Source organism: Bos grunniens, chromosome 5 (genome assembly GCF_055505025.1).
Source record: "Bos grunniens cultivar Pamir isolate PY7600 chromosome 5, Bosgru_T2T1.0, whole genome shotgun sequence".
Taxonomy (NCBI): domain Eukaryota; kingdom Metazoa; phylum Chordata; class Mammalia; order Artiodactyla; family Bovidae; genus Bos; species Bos grunniens.
In genome coordinates, this window is record NC_141169.1 from 29481791 (window position 1) to 29494248 (window position 12458).

The 12458-nt window shown below is 40.1% G+C and overlaps 1 long non-coding RNA gene across 1 annotated transcript; it reads left to right on the top strand.

Annotated features, from left to right (window-relative positions):
• Window positions 1-1694: 1694 nt before the first annotated feature.
• LOC147371602 (uncharacterized) lies at window positions 1695-5848 on the top strand. The gene is made up of 2 exons (XR_015163654.1): window positions 1695-2388; window positions 4490-5848. It is a non-coding gene; the product is annotated as an uncharacterized LOC147371602 (long non-coding RNA).
• Window positions 5849-12458: the final 6610 nt, after the last annotated feature.

The window sequence follows — 12458 nt, forward strand, 5'->3', positions numbered from 1 at the left end:
TTTTTAATGGAATGCAGTCTGTGCCTTCTCATTTCCTTCCAGCCCCAAAGGCTTTGAGTTTGCAAACCCTGCAGCCTTTGTATGTTTGAGCATCATTTTCCTCTTTGAGCATAAACCTCGCTGCCTTACTCTAAAACTTGGCACATTTCAGTAAGACTTAAAAAAAATCCAGACATCGCCTTTGTCATTTATAATGATTTGATCCTGTAAGTGGCACGGATTTGTCATTTATAATGATTTGATCCTGTAAGTGGCACAGATTTTTTTCTAAGATGATTCTTTAAATTCCCTCATTTCTAATTTGTGACCCTTGAAACTTCTGATAAGAGCAATAGCCTTGCAACTCAGGTTAGAGACCTTCTGATCTTAAAAGTAAAACAGTTAACATCATTTATGAGCTTTTATTTGAAAAAGAGACTTTAAAAATGGGTTTCAGTGTTTTGGTTTGTTTATACAGAGACAGCAACTCTATATGAATCAGTTTGTTGAATTTTTTTCTCCCTCCCTGGGCAGTTCCATTTCTCAGTAGTTTGATTACCAGAGGATGTTTGGGAAAAGAAAAAAAAAAAGGCAGGAAGAATCCTGTTTTATAACTCATAAAAAGATAAGGTGGTTGGTTACATAGAGATTAAGTACTTGAGGGGTTTCTGTAGCTTTTCTCCATTCTTAAATTGTATCTTATTAGGAACAGACTAGAGTTTACAGCAAAAATTTATAAGTATACCTCTCAGTTCATACAACTCCTGTAATCAGAAAACTTTATAATAAAGCAAGCTGAATCATGCTAAAACCAGTGGAGGAGACTGATGTCTAACAGTAAGTCTTGGACAGACTTTTTTGCTAAGTTAATATTTAATCATTCCTTATGATTTACAGTCTGGATTTCATGATACATGCTTATATAGAAAATAATATAATCAGTCTCCCCCCTTTTTTGACCCCACTGTGTGGAATGTGGGATTCTCCATCAGGGATTGAACTCATGCCCCCCCGCCCCTGCAGTGGAAGTGCAGAGTCTTACCTACTGGACCACAAGGGGAGGTCCCAATATAGTCAGTCTTAAGATTAACCTAGATTCATATACTCACTCGGTTTCTGAGGTTTAACACTATGGAGTCAATTTGTAAAAGGGTACTCTGATAGTCTATATCCAGGATATCAGAAAAACGCAATTAAATAGCTGTTACTGAACAGCTGCTGCTATATAACTGTGTGATGGCCTAATAAAAAAGTAGTCAGAGCATACCCAATAGTCAGGGAGGCATCAGAGATTATAGCAGCTGATAAAAATAGCCTTCTCAATTTTAAACATTATGATACTAAGCACCGAGCCTTTGCCCCAGAAGTATTGTGCAAATTCAGGTTTGTATCTGTTTATAGGGTCTTCCCTCCATGACCTCCGCTGTTTGTCCAAGTTAATGTGGGCAAATGGGCTTCCTGCGTACTTTTCTCCATCAATGATTTTACATTTTAATTTAAGCATAATTTTTGAGCTCTTAAGTATAGCTACTTTTAATATTTTTCATTGCTTTTTTTCAAGCAATAAGTACATTAGTACTTTCAGAGTAAGATTATCACAAAATTCTGGAATCTTTTTGGTTTTGAGAAGAGCCCGTTTCTGAGTTAATACTTCAGTTCATCTATTTTTAATGCTGAGCATGTTTTGGGAGAGGGGGATCTTTCTGGTAGCCTGATGAGAAGTATCTTCATTGTGTAATCAACATGAAGGATGACATTTCTATGCCAGAGGTCTTAAAATTTCCTGATTTCATGGAAGATATTATAGCCAACTGCTGGAATGTTTACTGTAGTGAAGTAGAGTAGTTGGATTCTTTCCTTGCCTGTTTCTAAAGTGTTGACTGGAACATGTCTGTCTGTTGGTGGCACTTGAAGAGCCTCATAGTAGGTGCAGATGGCAACTTTAAAAATAATTACCCTGAGCCAGTAGAGAAGAGTGCATATAATACACAGAACAAAGAGTTAATGTCTAGAATGCAGATACATTTTCAATATTGTTGCATCTTTCCCTTCTCCAAATACTAGACGACCTTCCAGTCAGAGTATTTCTCCACTACAGAAAACATAAAGAAGAGGAAATCATTACCACAGATCATATTACATGCATTTTAATGCACTTTTTGTTTTTCACCTTGCATTCTTGATTTTATCTCAGTGGGTACTTTTTTTTCCTTTGGTTTTCTTTCCCAGAAGTGCCTGGCAGGCTATACAGTCCATGGGGTTGCAATGAGTCAAACACAACTGAGTGACTAAGCACATTTCTTTCCCAGGCCTGGAGTCAGAATAAATCTGAGGCATAGCAGTTATGACTTCAACAAGATGGAATTAGTTTTTAGAACCCCAGGCTTACAGAGGAGCTTGAGGCCTCAGGTATACTTCACATTTATTATCTTCTTTGTTTCTTGTGTTTTCTGCAGTGTCATCCCAGATTAGCAGTAGCACAAATGGACTAAATCTTTCCACTCCCACAGTACTGCCATTTGAGGGAAAAGGGATTGTTTTTTTGGAATTTACCTTTGTATTCCCAGAAATACTTTCAAGAAGTATAAAAATGAATACACAAATATTTCAATATTAGACATTTATGTTTGTGGTAAATTAGTCAGGTTTCTGTGTAAGAGTGAGGTGCACAGTGGTGAACCAATTATTTTTAAAAATTTCACTGAGCCCCAGGCAGCGTGCTAACCTGCATGTGTTCCTGTGCTTGTCTGGTACACTCCCACACGCGGCCTCCCAGCTGAACCAAATTTAAATAACGACGTGGCCATTCATTCGCCTCTGATGTGATTTTTGCCCATTCTAAAAAGGAGTTTATGAAAGCCTTAATTACCTTGCCCTGTTTGGAGAGAATTAAGTGATGAATAGAGTGTCATGTCTAATATGGATAGTGAAAGTTTTTCTGTAGCCATTATATAACTCCTGATTTTCAGGTTGATTTGGCATAATATAGATTGTTTTCTGCTGCTAACTAGAAAATAAAAATTGTAAAAGTCAGAAAATCATGTCCTACGTTCTGCTGCTAAGTCGCTTCAGTTGTGTTCGACTCTGTGCGACCCTATGGACGGCAGCCCATCAGGCTCCACCGTCCCTGGGATTCTCCAGGCAAGAACACTGGAGCAGGTTGCCATTTCCTTCTCCAATGCATGAAAGTGAAAAGTGAAAGTAAAGTCTCTCAGTCGTGTCCGACTCTTAGCGACCCCATGGACTGCAGCCTACCAGGCTTCTCCATCCATGGGATTTTCCAGGCAAGAGTACTGGAGTGGGATGCCATTGCCTTCTCCGGTCCTAGGTTCTAAAGGACATCAACAGAGGTATTTTTGAGTTGACTATTTATGGTAATTGATTTGGAAATCAACGTCTTAAAAATTTGAAGGCTGTGAGAATTCTGACTGAAATTTCTGTAGTATAATATGCTACATATTGAAAATTCATTTTTGTAGGTACTTTTCAGAAGACTTCTTATTTTTCTTGTATGTGGCTTCATTTTTTTGTAACCCTTATAGAGTAGAGAATACCTATAAGCAAAAAGTTGTATATCAATAGAGTATTGATAGGAAACAAACACTGAATTTCATCACTTGTATTTTTCTAAAACTATTGAAAGCAAACACCCTCTATCTTATTATTTTTTGGCTTGGATCATACAGCTCACTCCAGAACTGGGGGGGAAAAAAAATTAAGAGCCCTTTAGGATAAGTATAAATCTGAGTTTATGATGTTACTATGCCACCTTAAAGTTTGAATTTTAAAATATTAAAAGGGAAAGTGGGAAGATTTGGCAAGATCTTGAGATTAAAAACAATAAGCACTTCTACTTAGCAAACATCTGTTCATTATTGTTCTCAGTATTGTACTTAGTATTCTGATAAAAAGGAAAGTAAATGGATTATAATCCCTGCTTCTAGGAATTTACCATTCAGTGGATGAATTAGCTGTGTTTAGGCAGATGAGACAGGTGTACATCTTCCCCAAGGATGAGATCCTAGGGCCCTGCAGAAATGGGGGAGGGCCTGGAAAGATAGCGTGAGAAAGAGCTGATTCAGTGAATTCAGGGAAGTCAGCAAGTGTTCATAACCAAGGCAAGATAGGGAGCAGCAGATTTAAACTACATTCCATAACAGTTGTCAAGGCATCGGCTATCTTAGGTTGTCTAAACTAAACCTTTGCTTCATTTTCCTTCTGCTTTATTTATGACACTTCTTGTTAATAACTACAGAGTACACAGAGTCTATAGTGTCAGTAAGTTCATTGTTCTCATCCTAATCAGCAAAATGAGGCAGATGTCTGCATCATTTTCTAATGCAGTAGTACTGTAACTATCAAAGATGCATAAAATTCAAGCCAAAACATGTTTAAACTTGAATCATTGTGGTATCTATGGAAATAACATTCTCAGGTTCAAAGAGAATTATATGATTCATTTCCCTGTGCTTATTAGACACAGTTATTAACCTTTTGCCTACTTCTTAAGGCTTTATAGGTGGCGCAGTGGTAAAGAATCTGCCTTCCAATGCAGGACTCCCAAACTCAGCAATTTAAACAAGATGAAGAGACAGAGGAATACCCAGCAGATAAAGGAACAGGATAAATGCCCACCAAACCAAACCAAAGAGGAAGAGATAGGGAATCTACCTGATAAAGAATTCCAAATAATGATAGTGAAATTGATCCAAAATCTTGAAATTAAAATGGAATCACAGATAAATAGCCTGGAGACAAGGATTGAGAAGATGCAAGAAAGGTTTAACAAGGACCTAGAAGAAATAAAAAAGAGTCAATATATAATGAATAATGCAATAAATGAAATTAAAAACACTCTGGAGCCAACAAATAGTAGAATAACAGAGGCAGAAGATAGGATTAGTGAATTAGAAGATAGAATGGTAGAAATGAATCAGAGAGGATAAAAGAAAAACAAATTAAAAGAAATGAGGACAATCTCAGAGACCTCCAGGACAATATTAAACGCTACAACATTCGAATCATAGGGGTTCCAGAAGAAGAAGACAAAAAGAAAGACCATGAGAAAATATTTGAGGAGATAATAGTTGAAAACTTCCCTAAAATGGGGAAGGAAATAATCACCCAAGTCCAAGAAACCCAGAGAGTCCCAAACAGGATAAACCCAAGGCAAAACACCCCAAGACACATATTAATCAAATTAACAAAGATCAAACACAAAGAACAAATATTAAAAGCAGCAAGGGAAAAACAACAAATAACACACAAGGGAATTCCCATAAGGATAACAGCTGATCTTTCAATAGAAACTCTTCAAGCCAGGAGGGAATGGCAAGACATACTTAAAATGATGAAAGAAAATAACCTACAGCCCAGATTATTGTACCCAGCAAGGATCTCATTCAAGTATGAAGGAGAAATCAAAAGCTTTTCAGACAAGCAAAAGCTGAGAGAATTCTGCACCACCAAACCAGCTCTCCAACAAATACTAAAGGATATTCTCTAGACAGGAAACACAAAAATGGTGTATAAACTCGAACCCAAAACAATAAAGTAAATGGCAACGGGATCATATTTATTAGTAATTACCTTAAACGTAAATGGGTTGAATGCCCCAACCAAAAGACAAAGACTGGCTGAATGGATACAAAAACAAGACCCCTACATATGTTGTCTACAAGAGACCCACCTCAAAACAGGGGACACATACAGACTGAAAGTGAAGGGCTGGAAAAAGATTTTCCATGCAAATTGGGACCAAAAGAAAGCAGGAGTCACAATACTCGTATCAGATAAATTAGACTTTAAAACAAAGGCTGTGAAAAGAGACAAAGAAGGTCACTACATAATGATCAAAGGATCAATCCAAGAAGAAGATATAACAATTATAAATATATATCCACCCAACATGGGAGCACCGCAGTATGTAAGACAAATCCTAACAAGTATGAAAGGAGAAATTAACAATAACACAATAATAGTGGGAGACTTTAATACCCCACTCACACTTATGGATAGATCAACTAAACAGAAAATTAACAAGGAAAAAAAAAAAAAAAACACATGTATCTATAAAGCTCACCAAAGCAAAGCACAGTAAAATGAGATATGGCAATAAAAGGCGTTAAATTTATCAAATAAAAAAAAATAATAAAGTGCTGAAAAATTAAAGCTGTCAAAAAAAAATAAAAAAAAATAAAATAAAACAGTGATTGCAGCACAAAAAAAAAATTTTTTTTCAATAAGAATAAGGGGTTGTGGGATATATTTCACTATTTTTAAAATATAATAATTTGTACACATACACACAAAATTTCAAATATGAATAAAAGAAAAAAAAAAAAAAAGAATCTGCCTTCCAATGCAGGAGACACAGGAGACTCAGGTTCAATCCCTAATTCAGGAAGATCCCCTGGAGTAGGAAATGGCAACCCACTTGGACCAACCCAGTATTCTTGCCTGGAAAATCCCACAGACAAAATATCTGGTGGGCTACAGTCTATGGGGTTGCAAAAAGTTGGACACGACTGACTCCACACCCACGCTACTTAAATGTAGGTGTTCCCCAGAGCTCTGATCCCATCCCTTTTCTCACCTCATTCACACCTGTTGCTTCACTGGTAGGCAAGTAAGATCTGTCTTCTGAGTGTGAGACCTATATATAGATTATAGTATATGTGACGTTTCTGCCTCACATAGGTGAAAGTGAAGTTGCTCAGTCATGTCTGACTCTTTGTGACCCCATGGACTGTAGCCTACCAGGCGCCTCTGTCCATGGGATTTTCCAGGCAATAGTACTGGAGTGGATTGCCATTTCCTTCTCCAGGGGATCTTCCCGACCCAGGGATCGAACCCGGGTCTCTCACATTGTAGACAGACGCTTTACCGTCTGAGCCAATATAAATAAAGTGTGTTGGCTGTTTACAATAGCCAGGACATGGAAGCAACCTAGATGTCCATCAGCAGACGAATGGATAAGAAAGCTGTGGTACATATACACAATGGAATATTACTCAGCTATTAAAAAGAATGCATTCGAATCAGTTGGGAGGTGGATGAAACGAGCCAATTATACAGAGTAGAGTAAGTCAGAAAAATACCAGTTCAGTATATTAATGCATACATACGGAATTTAGAAAGATGATTACGATGACCCTATATGCAAGACAGCAAAAGAGACACAGATGTAAAGAACAGACTTTTGGACTCTATGGGAGAAGGCAAGGGTGGGATGATTTGAGAGAATAGCATTGAAACATGTATATTATCATATGTGAAATAGATCTTCAGTCCAGGTTCGATGCATGATACAGGGTGCTCAGGGCTGGTGCACTGGGATGACCCTGAGGGATGGGATGGGGAGGGAGGTGGAAGGGAGGTTCAGGATGGGAAACACATGCACACCCATGGCTGATTCATGTGAATGTATGGCAAAAATCACCACAATATTGTAAAGTAATTAGCCTCCAATTAAAGTTAAAAAAAATAATAAGTGTTGAGCATGCCGCTCAAAATGTGCAGTTATAAACCATGAAAATGTACTATAGTCAGTCTATTACTGGTAAAGATTTTTAGATTTGGTTCTGGCTCTGCAGTGTGGTATGCAGGATCTTAATTCCCACAGACCAGGGATTGAACTCATGCCCCCTGTATTGGGAGTGTAACCACTGAACTGCCAGGGAAATCCCCTAGCAGGCATCTTTCTCAACTGCTATTCTATTTTACTCCCCTGTTTAAACTCTTCAGTGGCTTACTTCATCTTGTTACTCCTCAACTAGCAACCATGTTAATCTGTTGGGGGATTTGTTTTATATCAGTTTAGCTAACCTGTTCTTATGTTTTCCAGAATTGCCTTCTCTGCAGAGTTATGGGTCAGCTTGGCCATGAGTGGCATTGTGCTTGAGATTTGAAGGTAAAAGGTGAAGCAGCAGCCGCCAAATTCTTTTTGCACTTGGAAGGCTTGGTACAGAGTGGTGCTATTCCAGTTTGTGTGTGTTGTTTATCTGCTGGCTCACCTCACAGTTGTGGGGCAGCAGTCAGGCCCACAGATTCTTCAGTTGCTTGTGGATCTCCTCCACAAGCCAGCTTGTCTGGCTCGTGGGCCAGGTGTGAATTAGCTCCATGGTAGAAGCTGCCAGCTTTTCCTAAAGGTCATGCCATCAAGGTTAGAGTCAGCAAGACTCTGACTCGAGTTTCCACCTGTCTTTGTGATTCTAGTTCATCCTTGCAGATTCTAGTTTCTCTTTCGTTCTCAATTGCTGCCGGGTTAACTTTGGGTACCAGGATTAGAAATATAACCAACAGCCTAACATGGACTGCTTAACCAGCTCCCCAAATTGCTTGAGGTCATGTCTTTATAATAAATCTCTTTTTATATATCCCCTGGAGAAGGAAATAGCAACCCACTCCAGTATTCTTGCCTGGAAAATCCCATGGATGGAGAAGCCTGGTCGGTTACAGTCCATGGGGTTGCAAAGAGTCGGACATGACTGAGCGACTTCACTAGTAGTTTTAGAAGGACATGGCAACCCACTCCAGTATTCTTGCCTGGGAAATCCCATGGAGAGAGGAGCCTGGCTACAGTCCATGAAATCGCAAAAGAATTGGACACAACTTAACAGCTAAACAACAACCAAAACAACTAGTAGTTTTGCTTATCTGATTGAAACAAAATTTGGTATTAGAAGCTTTCAGAGGAACATAACTCCGAGGATTCTGGGTTATCTGGGGTTGGTTCTCTTGATCTGCTATAAGGTGTTAATGGCCTTTTCCCCCACTCCAGTGGCAAAGAGTATGCTGGCAGTCCATGGCATGCGTTAGCAAAACATTAAACAAAATACCACTTTGCAGATAGCCTTAATCGGGTGCCTATAGAAAGCAAGGCTTCGGGTGGTCAGGTTTTTACTGCCATAGAACATTTAGTGGAAATAAGGAGTCTACTACAATTGGTTACTTCTAAGTGTGCTGGAGACCTTGGGAAAACTAGATGATGGGTTCATGGGTTGTTTTTTTGGTTTTGAGAAGCAACTTTATTTCTTTATTAAGGTTCACCAGGTCTTAGTTGCACCATGTAGGATCTAATGCCCTGACCAGGTATCAAACCCAGGCCCGCTTCATTGGAAGCTCAGAGTCTTAGCCACTGGACCACCAGGGAAGTCCCTGGGCCCATGGCTCTTAATTTCTAGCTTAAGTTTGTGTGAGGCACCTGAAAGTTTTATGACTTTGCAAAAAGAAACTATTAACTCCTTAGCCATGAGATTGATATTTTTTAAAAATATACAGAGAGGCCAATCTTGTAAGTGATTAATTACAATACAAATTAAATTCCCAACCTCACAACCTCTTGTGTTAAAGTTTAGGGCATTGCTTTGGAAGGAGTAGGACTCTGAAAATTGAGATGGGGATAAATGGGCAGATTTCAGTGAAAATGGGTCCTTGAGCCCCAGTATCTTACAGACACTCCTTTGCCAGGAGAAACAGTCCTTTGATCTCTGTCTGATGATGACTGAAACTTGGACCAAAAAGTAGCCTCCACTTAAAGAAGCTGAAATACCAGAACTTCCTTAGTATACCTCCATGGTAGTGATTCTTTACTGGTGTGATTGTGTTGCCCAGGGGAATCTGGCAATGTCTGGAGATAATTTGGTTATCACAAAGCGGGGGTCAGGGGTAGGGGGCGGGTAGAGGCCAGGAATACTGTTGAACTTACTAAAATGCACAGGACAGACAGTCCTCCACAACAAAGAATAATCCAGTCCAAAATGTAGTGTTGAGGTTGAGAAACTTTGCCATAAAAGAAGGTATCCAAGGCCTTAGGGTGATTGGAATGTTAAATTTGATTTATCCTGCTCATGTGTGCTATGCGTGTGTGCTCAGTTGTGACCGACTCTTTGCAACCCTATAGACTATAACCCACCAGGGTCCTCTGTCTTAGGAAATTTCCCAGGCAAGAATAGTGGAGTGGGCTGCCATTTCCTCCTCCAGAGGACCTACCCCTGACCCAGGGATTGAAGCTGGGTCTCCTGCAATGGCAGGCAGATTCTGTACCGCAGAGCCACCTTTATCCTGCTCATCCACCGGCTAAATGTATCTCCTTCCTTCTACAAAGCTGTGAGAAATAGATTTATGAAGTGAGCCCTGGTCTCCTTGAAGAGATCTATGGTAATGGTTTTCTGTAAACCAGAAATGACAGTAGCAATTTCAGGGCTTCCTGAATTCAGTGGGAATGATGAGATTATAGATTGGCAGGGGTCAAGCGGCAGCATTTATTTGGCAAAAACAATGAAAGTATGGTGACTGTAATGGGCAGCAAAGCCTAAGCAGTAATCAGCGTAGTCTAAGCCAAAATGATCTTTGGCTAATCCATTGTCATGTACATAGAGTTGCAAGTGGTGAGCAGCATGTAAGCGGAAAAGCTCCAGGTTTGGTGAGCAAAAGTTTGACTTAAATCATCACAGTAGAGAGACATGGCCCCTCAACCAGTCCCTGAATTTGAGTTTAACTCACAGACCCAAAGTCCCTGGAGTAAAGAGGTCAGATCTCCTTAAGGACAGACCCTGTTTCACAGCCCCAAATGCTAATACTAATACTATATATCTTCCTTCTAGTCTTCCCCAAGGAATCTGTGACTATTCAGTAGGGTGCTTGTGTAAGAGGAAGAGGGAAACAATCACATTTGTGGGACACCTAAACATTGGCTCTGAATTGACACTAATGCCTGGAGAACTAGTTTGTTCTATCAGGCAAACTAGGAGTTAATGGTCAGATCAGTGGAGGTGTGCTGTGGGTCTATTTTATAGTTGGTCTGCTGGGTCCCTGAACCTACCTTATGTTGTTTCCTCAGCGATGGAATGTTTAATTGGAACAGTTCGGTTCAGTCGCTCAGTCGTGTCCGACTCTTTGCGACCCCATGAACTGCAGCACGCCAGGCCTCCCTGTCCCATCACCAACTCCCAGAGTCTACCCAAACCCATGTCCATCAAGTCGGTGATGCATCCAACCATCTCATCCTCTGTCGTCCCCTTCTCCTCCTGCCCTCAATCTTTCCCAGCATCAGAGTCTTTTCAAATGAGTCAGCTCTTCGCATCAGGTGGTCAAAGTATTGGAGTTTCAGCTTCAACATCAGTCCTTCCAATGAACACCCAGGACTGATCTCCTTTAGGATGGACTGGTTGGATCTCCTTGCAGTCCAAGGGACTCTCAAGAGTCTTCTCCAACACCACAGTTCAAAAGCATCAATTCTTCGGCACTCAGCTTTCTTCACAGTCCAACTCTCACATCATACATGACCACAGGAAAAACCATAGCCTTGACTAGACGAACCTTGTTGGCAAAGTAATGTCTTTGCTTTTTAATATGATCTGCAACTGGTCAGATGATCATGGCTTGTATTATAAATACATTTTTCCACTAGCCATTTAATCCATCCTTTGCCTTCTGAAAGGCTGATCATAACTTTCCTTCCAAGGAGTAAGCATCTTTTACATATTCAGTAACTATCAGAATCTTCACATTGGTTCTCTTGACTTATGGAGTAAAGGCTCTTATGGAAGGGAATGCAAAGTATAAACCATTCTAAATGCTTCTGTTACCAAAGCAATATTATATTCCCAGAGGGACTGTAGAGCTTAATGTCATCAGCAATAACTATAAAGATGCCAGGATGGTGATTTCTACAACATCTTTATTCATTTTGCCTCTGGCCAGAAGGCAGATAGATCTTACAGAGTGAGAATGGATTTCTATAAATGTAATCAGGTGGTCAATCTAATTGGAACTGCTGTACAGGTGTGGTTTCATTCTTGTAGCAAATCAACACAATTTTTGGTATTTGGTTTATAGCTGTTGTCCCTCTAGTCAAGGCTATGGTTTTTCCAGTGGTCATGTATGGATGTGAGAGTTGGACTGTGAAGAAAGCTGAGCACCGAAGAATTGATGCTTTTGGACTGTGGTGTTGGAGAAGACTCTTGAGAGTCCCTTGGACTGCAAGGAGATCCAACCAGTCCATTCTGAAGGAGATCAGCCCTGGGTGTTCTTTGGAAGGAATGATGCTAAAGCTGAAACTCCAGTACTTTGGCCACCTGATGTGAAGAGTTGACTCATTGGAAAAGACTCTGATGCTGGGAGGGATTGGGGGCAGGAGGAGAAGGGGACGACAGAGGATGAGATGGCTGGATGGCATCACCAACTTGATGGACGTGAGTTGAGTGAACTCCAGGAGTTGGTGATGGACAGGGAGGCCTGGTGTGCTGCGATTCATGGGGTCACAAAGAGTCGGACATGACTGAGTGACTGAACTGAACTGAACTGAATCTGATGGATTGTTTTTTTCTGTACACCTTTTAGTATAAAAAGACTATCAGAAGCAGTTTTCTTTCATCTGGTAGGGCCAGCGGTATACTTTCAGTGTTGAGTCTCAGGGCTGTGTAAACTCTCCAGGCCTATGCCACAATCTAGTCTGTAAGACCTTGATCATCTCT